We start from the raw sequence: 12,687 nt of genomic DNA, 5'->3' as shown, positions 1-12,687 counted from the left end.
TGTACCAACTCTCAAGGATGTTTTATCTGTTTTATATCTCGTTGAATCCTCTGTGAAACTGCACTAGTTTACAATAATTTTATTACTTTATTAATTAAACGTTTTCCAACAAGCTAGCTATGGCATTTCTTATCATCAAGGGTTCCATTAGTTTTTAATGGTGTGAGACAAAATTACCATTTACCCACATGCAATTTAAGAAGCATCATTAACACAGTGAAAGCACCAGGTGGGATTTCTAATAGTTACTGTTTCTCATTTTTGTTTTTATTTAAAAGGAATAACTAGTTTTGAGGTTTTTGCTGCAAGGTTGCCAAATTCTCACTTTGTTTTTATGTTTGAGATAATTTAAAATAATGTTCCTCTGTCTCCTAAGGCTCTGCTCAACGATATCTCATGTATCAGCACATCACTTGTACGCAGTGTCTTGGCACAGCCTGGTGAGTGTGTTGTCTGCACAGTAATCACCAAGAACAAAGACTCATCTGCATGGCCACCAAGCACAGGGGCATGTGTGTGTGTGCTTGTGCACACACGTGTGCATGTGCGTGCCTAGGGGACGGGTCTGCAGAACCACGGCAAGCCTCAAACCCCAGTCAGATGCCACCTTGTGTGGCCTGGGCCCTGAAGGTTGTGGCCACCAGCATTCACAGAGACCCCGTCCCCAGCACAGGGAGATGTTTCGGAGGAGCCCGGCTGCACAGGGGACAACCTGCAGCATTCAAATTTTTGGGAAACTTTGAGGCAGGCCCTCTGCGCAGATACCTTCTTTCCATGCAGGAGACGATGGAAAGAAACATGGTTGCGGTAAATATTTACCTTTAGCAAAATGGGAATAATTAAATGGCAACTTAATTACTATATTCTATTCAATTATGCGGAGTGTTGACTAATTGCTGACTCAGTCCATTTGCATGTTAATAAATGCCTGTATTTGAGGTCCTTCTTGGGTAATTCTCTAGGTTTTACAACACAGAGTTGCTCTGCTTTTTCCTCCTACAACTCACTGCCCTTGCTTAGCCCTGTCATTTCCCAGCTCTGGGGTGGCTGCTGTTGGCATTGGCCACCTTGCCCTTCCTTCTCCATGGGTCTGCTGCTTGTCGCAGATGTTCCCAGTGGGACCAGAGGCCCCGTCCATGCCCGCCCTATCTGGGATGCCCAGCCACCCCACGGCTGCAGTCCCAGTGCCCCGTGGGCGTCACGGGCGTCCACAGTGTGTCCGAGAAACCATGGCGCTGCGCGGGGCCCAGATGGTGCACGATCCTGCGAAGCACGGGAGGGATATTCAGAGGGATGTGTTTGACAAGGTGTTTCCTTATTTAAAGGGGAGGGGAGGAGAAGGCAGATGGCGTGGCTGCTTCTAATGACATTCCCTGGCTGGGTTTGTTAGCAGCAGACATGAGAGGGGCAGGAGCACCTGACGCGCCGGTCTGCTCGGCTGCCGGCAGGGATGGGGACGCTGGCAGAAACGTCCCCACTGCCGTCCCTCAGCCTTCCTACCATTGGTTTGATTTCCCAGGGTGCTCGGGAGAGGCTGATGAACCGGTGTCAGCGCAGGGAAACAGCATTTTTTTTACAGAAATCCCCCATGGCATTGGACTGGTGTGTGCTGGCACAGCCACGCAGCCTCCCAGGGACCTGCAGGGTGATGCTTGGTGTGTGGGGGGCACAAGCTGGGGTTTCCTCTAGGAGGTTTTTCAGCATGCTACAATTGACAGCAATCTGATATTTTTATGGCCAGGATCGTCTATCAAAATAGAAACAAATTTTGCATTTTCTAAATGGGCAGATAATTGTTCCATGACGAAGAGAGTAAATAGGTGCACAGTAATAGCCTGTGCCTCAAACGCACGCTGAACTGAACTTCTGGTCATATAAATTTCTAATTAATTTGCTTGTGCAAGCCATGGAACAAAAGCTCTGATTACACATTACAGCGAGAGGTGCACAAACACCCGCCCTGCTGCTTGCCCGCACAGAGGGGCCGTGCAGCAGGGCGGGCAACTCCAGAGCCTGGGGACATGGGGCGGTGCCACCAGCAAGGTGGCAGTGGCCGTGCCAGGCTGGTGGTGGCTGGCGCATTATGCTAATGGCCCAATCATTATTTATTCCTCTGGAATTCATTACAGTGGCATTATTTGGGATCGGCTCATTTAGCGTCACAGGCCCGTCCATAGGATTTTTCGCATGACCTCATTAATAATGAATGGCTCTGCCTTGAAGTGGTGCCGTGCCCTGGATTTTAAGGAAGCTTTTGGAGGGCTGGCCAGGCTGTGGCGAAGCACCCCAATAGCAGGGTGGGGTTGCACAGTGACTGCTCCAGATTTGGATCCATTCTGATTAATTTTCTTTTCATGACAGCAGCTTGGAGCTGACTCCTCCATCAAAAACAAAGTTCAGCACTGCTACTGTCTAAAGCAACTAAAACTTTCAGCAACCTTTTTTGGAGAATTCTCAGGTTTTGTTAATTAACAATATCATTGGGTATTGTAAAGCTGTTCATGAGAAGAAAATCACGACTGGCAGAAATCTTTCTCTATTTAAAATTGACTATTTTGTTTGAACAGTGCACTTTTTCAAAAACATTCACTTTTAATTTTTTTTTCCCCTGAAGTTCCCAGTAATATTTAAAAAATATTTGTATCTTGAAAGCATGTTTTGAATGTCCCTCATCCCAGGAGCATCTCGAGGCAGCTCCTTTCACAAAGGAGACCGACAGGGGCTGGCTTTCCCCTCTCCAAAACAGCTCTGCCTATCATAGCCCAGCAGCTCTGATGTCCCCCTGAATCCAATGGGAAACTGCAGCCTCTGTCCTTGCACCTCCCCACAGCATTGCATTTGCTGCCAAACTTCTGAGTTTCATTCCTTTAACACAGGCACTGCAGACAGCTTCATCGCAGGTTCTTAAGGCTAATCCAGTGACCTTGTCTCATTTTGTTATAATGAATAATTGTAATTCAGGTAATTAACCTGAAGTAACAGCTGATAGCGAAAACTGTGTCTGGTGGCAGAGTACATCCTGCACATTCCTGACATAACAACACTTTAGGGCTTTTCCTTTGTGTGGTCATTGCTGGTGTCACATTTCAGTCTCCGAGAGAACAGCTCTCCTGCTTCCTCTGCTCAGAGCTCGAGGTCAATGTAATACATTAAATTCTTTCTGAACAGCTCCAAGAAAAACATATGAACAGCTTCCCTAGCATAAACTCAGGGAATACGTTACACTAATACACCAGTACCAAATATTCTTAAAAAAAAAAAAAGTTAGGGCCAAGAAAGACAGTTAGAAATTTGCTCTTGCTTGTGGCAGGACATCCAGGACATCCTCCCGGAGCGCAGGACCTCCTGATGTGGTCTCAGCAGGGGCCTCTCCTCCCATGCCTTGCTGCTGCCCTCAGGCCCTCATGGAGAAGAATACTTAAGCAAAAGCTCCCTTTTACTACAAGTAAAAGCCTTAGCATCAGGGTGGAAATCACAAGCTTATAAGTTAGGACATGGACAGCCACATTTGGTCATGCCACGCCTCTGTTCAGGTATAGCCCACTTTGGGCAACCCTGCAAGGATATGCACTTGCAGAAGACGGAGCTGGTGAAAAGGACAGGCCGTTGAGCCCATCATGGTGGCACAGTGATTTCCAGGGGCAGAAGGAACTAAAGTCACCAGAGCTGATGACTGCAGGGATTATTACCCAGTAACGCAAAATAAATCAGTAGTGGCAGCACTTGGGGCCGGGCTCTGGTGCAGAGCCTTGGGCTAGCCAGCATCCTTTTTGGGCTCATGTTCTCCCCTCCTCTGGCAACCAAGGGTGACAGCACCCACCTTGCAGGTACGTCACAAGTACAAATGCATGTTCACGTGCCTATGTGCTCCCAAACCCCTGCTCCCAGGCCCTGGGGTGAAAGCCCTGACCATCGTCCCCGAGAAGTGCTGCGATCAGCCTGAGAACGTGGCTGGTGTCAGCAGCTCGTGAGGGCTTCTCCAGCAGGGCTGCTGCAAGGGGCACGCTGAGTTGGCCGCTGGCTTTTCTACTCTAAATAAACACCAACAGACTGCTCTGGCCAGTATATAAAACCACATAACACACTTGTGCTTGTTACGGGACAAGTCAAATGACTGTGTGTATGTATACGAACACATACTCAGACATGCAGCTTATCTTAGTGGAGAGCTGCATGAAGCTGGTGTGCGTGGGGAGCAGCCGCGTGCGTCCCTGTTCCTGCGTGCGATCGCTGTGGTGAAACCCACATCAAGCAGCAAACCGGAGGCTGTGTTCCTCTATGTGAAACACAGCTTAATTTTAGAGCAAGTACTGCTGCAGAAAAGGCTGCCAGAGTCTGCCTCGCACCACTCCGGGCAGCATCTTTCATAAAACAATTATATTTTTTCTGGATGTAGTGAAAGCCTTGAAAAAAGTTTACTTGATGTCTAACCAAGCAATGCTACATCTTCAAATTTGAAGGAGAGCTCAGAAAGTTAGTTTTTTATTATTCTTCATTTAAGTATTATTTTTTTAATTGCAGCGTATTAAACATAAAATCTGGTACAATCTTTAAAAATAAATAGGACCTAACTATAAATGGGCCCTGTTGTGTTTTTATCTTTGACAAGCAAGTAATTGCTTCTCAAATTTATCAGTTTGTTTATGCAAAAACCATTTACCAAGCCTAGCTCAAAAGCATCAATTTCATCATTATCATCTTATTAATTTAGCCAAGCTATAACACAGCTGATTATTCCTGAGTAATATCCTCTGCAGCACATCATGTGTGGCAAAACCATCTGTACAGTACCTATTTAATAAATAAACCCTCGGCTAAATGTCTCTGTTTATTGAGAACTAATGTTTATAGAAAATATAATGGAACTCAATAAATAACTCAGCTTCATCAACCTGCATATGAATCAGTGCGAAGAACGCTGACATCATCACCTTTCAAGTACCAGAGAAAGCAAAATTACCCAAAAGAGCTATAGAGTCAATATTAAGGCATTAAAACTGCAATGAAGGCATATTAATGCTTAAAACTTCATTGTTTGCAGTAGAATTGCCACAACGGACATATTTTATAACTCTAAGAATACTTAGGCTTTATGACTGCTTCTTTGTTGAGTGCCTTGCACTTAATGTAGTTTTCCACTTTAAATAAAAAAAACCCTCAAGATCTTAAAAAAAAAAAAAAAGAGGAAACAGAAAATTGCTGATTCCAGGCATTCATTTTTAAAATAATGCAAACTGCTGATTCCGATTGTTCAGATGGAGAGAAACACAAACTTATTTAACTCCATGCTTCCTGAGCCCCTGCTGCAGGCTCTGGGTGTCCCGGGCTCCAAGGGGAAAGGTGAGGATTGCACCGCAGCATGGCACAGGGATTATGGAACAAGCCATGCACAGATAAAGACGTTATTAATATCACAACCAGGTTTTAGGGGAGGAAAAATGAATGGCATCGCTGCAGACAGTGTGATAAGTATCGATTGCTGGTTGTTCCAGCCCATGCAGCTTGTGCTGGTTGATTTGATTTGGTGCTTTACAACGGCTCCTCAGCTACAAATCAGGCATTTATACAAAACCTCTCCACGCTGGTTTGATACCATCCACAAGGAATAGCAGACTGCTTTTCTACAGCAATGTGGGCGGCTCAGGGATCAGGGAGCTGTTTGCTGGTACTTCGCTACCCCATCCCCTTGCAGCAGCGCTGCGGCGGGCACCTTTCTGGGGGCACCTTTCCATGGGTACCTTTCTGGGGGCACCTTTCCGTGGGCACCTTTATGGTGACACCGCCACCGTGCCGTGTGTGCCCGACCCCAGTGACCAGGGGGCCACAAGCCGGGACCCTCGCACCTGGTCTTGGCAAGCCCCAGCATCACCACGGCTCCGTGAGCGCCTCAAGTCCTTCCCGTCCCTGAAAACTTCTGCTGCACATATGCAGTGCTTGTTTTCCTTCCTGAATAAAACAGCAGATCCGCAGCGCGTCTCCGCCTAATGAAACTGAACATATTTAGAACATATGTGAGCCTGCTCCTCGCGAAAAGAACCATTTGTGGTTAACGAAGAAAGTATTCATGGTTTCGCTGCTAATTGCAGGGCGGTCTGAGTTTTCTTTATGAGAAAATAAAAAGGTAGTGCTGCCATTGTAAGCACACAATGGAAGGGGGGCTTTTTTCCATTTTTATTTTTTGCTGAGATTTGGTGCCCTTCGATCAGTGACTCAACCTGTGGGGTTTACCCCGGCCAAGGAGAAAGATACAATGGGTAGTTCCTATGTGGCTGTACACCAGCTAAAAACCATATGCTTCTTTTAATGATTACTCCTACTACACATGAAAGGATGCGATATTTTTCTCACTCGAAGTCAATAGAAGGCTTGCCATTTGTTTGAATCTAGGGAGAGATCTGCCCGCTGCCAGAAAGGGCTGGGCACTCGTCCTTCCCAGTGTCAAACTCCAGCGCAGCAGCGCGATCCACCGCGTCCTCCTGGCCTCTTCCTCTCGCCCCTATCCCCTCCTGGCCTCGGAGAGGTTATTTCTTCATCACTAAGGTTTGCTGTGAACTCAACCCATGAGAAATTTGAAGGCAACGTTGGGTGAATTACAGAAAATGAGGCGGTATTTTTAACCACCGTGCCTCAGCCTACTGCTCCGTGGCAGGCATCAATTCTCTGCTAATTTTGGAGTGTTCTATTGGGGCAAATTCTTCTGGCCAATATGATATTTTATTTTAATTAATCGAAGTGCCTTATTATACCCTACTCTCAGAATTGCCCCTGAACCTTGTCTTCACTTCTGAAGATAAATAGCAGGGTTTTTGTTCAAAAGGAGAATTAAAAGGGTGATTAAGATCTCCTTCAGAAAAATGAACTGCTAAATCTACATGTTATGGAATGGGAAAAAAATCCTTTTTGTCACTATCTTTAACCATTGCAAAAATCCATTATAACGTATGGTTTGAGAACATATTAGCAAGTGAACAAACTGTTACCAAATGAACGCAGAGCTGGAAAGTCACAAATGAACCCTAAATTAGAAGTGCATAAAGCATCAAGCCAGTTGAATAGAATAGTGAGCATCTTAGCTGAAAAAAATCATGATCAAAATATGAGATAAATGCTGCAGGGCAGAATACACAATTTGAAAGGCTTATTCATATGCTATACAGGGATCCAAGCTGATGTTATACAGTCAGTGCTAACGCATCTCTGCGAGTGGGAGGATGACAATTTAATTCAGAGTAGGGCTTTGGGTTTTGAATGAGTCCGTGCGTGCACAGGCAGCTGTACGTGCCAGGGAAACGGTTTCATGTCGTCTAAACGAGTGCTTTGGAGAGCTGAAGCTTAAAAGGTGTAATGACAGCAGGTGTAATGACCTTAGGTTTGAATCTCCATAGGCTTCCTATGCAAGGATCTAAGTGCTTGCAGGTGTGGGTTGGGCTCCTCTGGGGATGCCTCTTGGCTCCTCAGCCTGCCAAGGGGCATGGGGCACATGCCTAGGCACAGTGGTGATGGGGACATGCCCCGTACTCTGCTGCACTCCAGGATAGGGCACAGACATCAGCATTTATTGGGCCAAAGCAAAGTACCGCATTTCTGGAGATGTTTGTGTTAGCTTGGCTTTGGTCTATGGTGCAATGCACTGCTTCTAGCGTGCTGGGGCAGAAGGCGCAGTCAGAAATATTTCCCTTCTGGCTACCTTTTAAGAGCAGCCAGGTGGTCATAAAGAGAATCTTTCCTCTTCATAAAAGATTAGAGGCAGCAATTAATATCTGGTCTGCTTTTTGAGTCCCAGTTGCCCCATCCCCCTCTGCAGACTGCAAGCCGTGTGGCTCATTCACCCACCGGTGCTGCTGCAGCACTTCAGGAGGAAATTAAACACCAGCACATACTGGCTGTGCTTGGTGCTGTGACCTTGCAGCACCTGGGAAGCCAAAACCAAACCTCCCTAGGAAATGACACAATGGGCCCAGAGAGCACCAACAGTAAGTGTCACTGCTATCTCCTTGCTGTCCTGCTGACTGTGCCATACCCCAGCTAGGACAGCTTTCTGCAGGCTATGCTGCACCTCAGCTTGAGCTTTCCAGGCTTAGTTTTGGAGCCACAAGGTGAAAATGGTTACCCATGTGAAGAGCAAAGTCCTCCAAAATTCCAAAGTGTACGTTCTCATATTCAGAGCATCACTGGCCCTTACACAGTGCTTGGAGCAGCTAGGAGAGGCCAAGACCTTGCATGCACATCCAAGAAGCACAAGATCTCCTTTACTGGAGGCTGCAAAATATTTTTCAGCACTTCACAGTCCCTCCAACTGCCTCTTGCGAGACTGTCTGAGGGCCACGACATGCTGCTGCGGATTGTCTGGGCGAGGTAACTGTAACCGAAATGAAGGCAGCGAGCCCTCTGGAGCTGAAGGTCTTCAGACACGAGTGTGTCCTGGGAGTGAGCTGGTTGCCAGCTGGGCTGGTGAGCATGGCCGTGCTGCCATCCCAGTGCGTATGCCGAAATAGCCTCAGTGAGGCTATTAAGAAACTAAATTACATTTTTCGTGTCCGCTGGCTTTCAGAGCGCTGGCTTTGTTTACAGTATGGGCAAATGCCAGTGGCTCCACCAGGCAGGAATAGAAACCCTTCCCTGCCCGCGCGGACGTACAGCTGATGCAGGGAAGTCTGTGGGCTGGGGCTGTGCCCACGGGCAGCAAGACAGCGTCCTGGCCTTTGAGGATACCCAGGCTCGGCCGGCAGCTCCCCGAATGCCATGGCCTCTCTTCCCCCCTGCTGGTGTGGCAAGGATGTGGGATGCTGGTGCAGGCAGGCTGCAGGCAGGGCCAGCGGGCACCAGCTGCTGCCCACGCAGGAGCGGGCAAGGGATGCTCGCAGGAAGGGTACGAGGTCAGGAAGCCAGTCCCCAGGTTATTTTGGGTTGATTATTGCAGGTTATGCCTTTTGGGGGCTGTAATGCGGTGAGAGCAGCACAGGGGGAGGGAGGGCAATGAGGTTGCCCCGAGGTTGGGCTGTGTGGTTCTGGCAGAGCCCTATGCAATTTCCCTGGGCAGCCGTGTGACGGCCTGTCACCTCAACGTCGAAGGGAGCATTGCTACTCGTGATGTATCTGCTTTTACTGGCTCTTCAGTGCCACACGGCATGGCTGCTCAGTTACACACAGCGGTGACCAGCTACCAGGCCCTGCTCTGCCCTGCCCTGCACGTGCACTGAACGTTACAGCCTCCTACGCAAAGTAAAGAGTTAAAATGAAGAATTGGTCTGGTCTTGAGAGCAACTCCTGAGAAACCTGCCTGGTATCTGCCCCTCGGGCAGCGCGTCTCCTCGTAGCCAACAGAGCCGCGGTGTCCCCTCCGCTCGCTGCCTCACCGTCCTGCAGCGCCCGTGCCAGCTCCCCTCAGCTCCACCTGCACTAATAATTTCCCACAGGGCGTCGTACCGAACCGAGCAAGTTCCATTTCTTTAGAGAAACCATTTGCTAAATAAGGAAATTAGATTAGCCTGACACCAACCACCGTTGGTAAACCTACGCTACATTTATTGCATTTTCCCTTCAATATTATTTCTGGAAAAATGTGTTCCGTGTTATCTGACCCGGGTACAGGAGGCCCCACTGGCAGGTTGGCAATTGCCTGCATTGACTGCCACTGTGGCATCACCACGGGTTTCAGCATTGCTGTGCCACCCACTAACTCTTGCTGCCTGCCTGCCCTCCCGCCTTCAGCTCCGCCATCTCCCAGGGAAACAGAGGCAATCATTTTGGGGCCACTCCAAAATTACCTTTAATCCTCGGCGCATTGTGCCCTCACTTCTTTCCCCCTTTGTTTTCTTTCCTTCATGCTGATAAAGAGTTGCTCAGGGTTTGTTTTCATTTCCATTGCAAGGTGTGCCATAGCCACTGCAGTAGAAACTGCTCTTGCTCTTTGCATGATGCTTTGTCCTAGACAATAGCTCTTGAATACGGGGTGAGCCAAGGAGCTTTATTTCTGCTGTGCCTCAGTAATAATGCACACACCTTCCTCCGCAAGCAAGAAAATACTGTCATTGCCAGGTTAACTGTTCCTTCAGAAACACAAAATCCCTACTCCTGGAGGCAACTGCTGTTTGGTTGATCAAAGAGCGCAGGTCTTTGTGGCAAACCAACTGACAGAGCTTTACCCCACAGTGCTGGCAGCACGGGGCCAGCCTTTCTCCTGCTGTCCCCGCAGCCCCTGGTGAGACATTGCATGGGTGCCCACCTGAGGACATCTGCCAGTAACTCCTGGTGGAGACCAGGGCTGCGAAGGGACTGTGTGGGCAGGGGACACTTGGGCTACTACTGCTGGCACTGGCCGTCAGAGCCCCATCCTCACGTCCACATTTGACCCCAGGCAGGGTCCGAAGCTCGGGGAACATCCCAGCCCTAGCACACAGGCTGGCCCAGCCATGGGGAGCAGCTTGCTGCAGGTCCAGGCTGCCAAAGCACCCACGACACCTTAAACCTGAGCACTGCTTAACTGGAATGAGGACATAGCGTCCGGAGCCATAATTAGCCATTTGTGTTCTACCCCATTGACAAAAACACACGTTTACATGTAAAACAATAGGCTCGCTTGCTTGCCAAAAGCAGAAATCATTTCTATCGAAACACACTTGACAGGAACATAAACAAATAAAGATACATTGAAACAGAAACGCTGAAGGAAGGTTAATTTCTGAAATCTGTAAATCAGATGTCAGATTAAATTTGCAAAGTAGTGAAGAACATAAACAAGTAGATGAGAAGACTGTGATTAATGAAAATCAATTAACTGCACCAGAGGGGCTCTGGTGATCCGAAAGACCAAAGCGCAGGGCCAGAGCCCACCACGGCGTGGCTGGCAGGGCAGCCCAGTGGGCTGGGGGTGGCTGAAGGCCAGTGGGGACAGGGACCAGCACAGGCGACCACTGCCTCCGAGCGGTGCCCACGGGGATGGGGGATGCTGCTGGGACCCCCGGCATGGTGCGACCCTGCCAGGAGGTGGCAGGTGCTGTGCCCCTCTGCCATTGGGTCTCCCCCGGCCAGTACCTATAAATACATTTCTCTGCTAATACACTGAATTAAACACCTACCTCTGGGAGGGGAGGAAAACGGCACACTTTTTTTTTTTCCTCCACAAGCAAGCAATTTGCCGCATGCTGTAATTTGTCTGCATGCTATCCTTTTTTGGGACACATGTAATTTTGCTTTGATGAATGATACACATTAGTGATAGCCCTCCACGCTGGCCAGGGATGGAGGCACTGACAGCCTGTGGAACGCTTACAAAGAAACTTGGTCAGCAACCACAGGAGCGGCAGCCTCTCCAAGAAAAACATGGGGGAAAAGTGGGTTACAGTGGGACCTTCCTTGTGACAGGTTAATGAGGATGCTCTGCAGCTGGGCAGACCAGTGGGCAGCAGAATCTGGGCGCTTTGTGGTTTTGACAGGGTTTTCCCCAAAGAGGAGGAGACACCGGGAATGGGGTGTCCTGGCCATGGACACCATGCATCCCTCCCCGCAGTGCCAGCACATGCCTATGGGTGCATTTCCAGCCCTGCTCCCCGCAGGAGCCCCTGAAGGGCTGGCAGACAGGCAAGAGAGAAAACACGTGCCACCTCTTCCCCAACGGGGGCCAGTCGATGGGTGACAGGGAGAGAAGTGGCTGCTTGCTGCGCTGCCTGCCAGCGAATTCGTGACTCCCATCCAAGTGCCGGAGGAGCGACTGGCAGTGGGGAAAGACCTTATGGCACACAACAATATTTGGAAAACATTTTTTGAAACCCCAGGGGAGAGAAAACTAAACATTATTTCCTGTTAATAAGCTCGGCTAAGTGATCAGCCCCAGACAGCGGGATGCTGCACAGGATAGCAGCGTGAGGCCGGCCTCTCCCTCATGTGCTGGTGGCAGAGAGGCTGGCTGCCTCCCCTGTGAAGCTTCTCCGCCTCCCTCCTGCTTCCTGAGAGGCTCTCATGCTGTGATCTCGGCTGCTGGAGAGCACTTCAGCCCCAGTGAGCACTGCCAGCGTGTGGCTGGGGGATGCCAGTTGGGGTGCTGGCCTGGGGATGTGTGTTGAAGGCCCGGGTTCAGTGGGCGACAGGGTGCCTGTGGCTGGGGTGGCTCATACAGCCCCACGGGGACCAGCCACGGTGACACCGGGGGCATCGGCAGGGACAGCGCCAGGGCTGGCGGAAATGGGAAACCTGGGCAGCACATAAACAAAACCCATTCAGCTGGAGGGAAAAGGCGAGTTGAAAAGCAGCTGGGGAAAAACGATTCAAAACGCATGTGGTTTTTATCTGCTGCAGTGTTCGGGAAGATGTTTTCGTCCCTGTGAGTGGGCATCCACATAGGGCTGTGATGGGACAAAGACCAGCCACCAAGGAGGGGATGCACTGGGGACATGCCCGGCCACAAGCAGAGGACAGAACCTGGGGGGGAGCAGCCCAAAACGCTGGTGGTGCCAGCAGGAACTGCTTCAGCAACCCTGGGGACCATGGCAGCAGGTCCAGGGCCAGAAGGAGACATTGCAGCTTCGGGTCGGATGAGAAATCATTTATTAACAGTGTCCTGGCAGCATCTGCAGCCCGAGCAGGGCAAGGGGCTGCTCGTGCAGGACCTGGGCGAAGGCGTGGTGAGAGCGGAGGGCTGATGACCCGCAGTGTTTACAATCCAAACAACAACACAGAAAACTGCTAGCA

This window comes from Anser cygnoides, chromosome 6 (genome assembly GCF_040182565.1).
Source record: "Anser cygnoides isolate HZ-2024a breed goose chromosome 6, Taihu_goose_T2T_genome, whole genome shotgun sequence".
NCBI lineage: Eukaryota > Metazoa > Chordata > Aves > Anseriformes > Anatidae > Anser > Anser cygnoides.
This window is presented reverse-complemented; position numbering follows the sequence as displayed.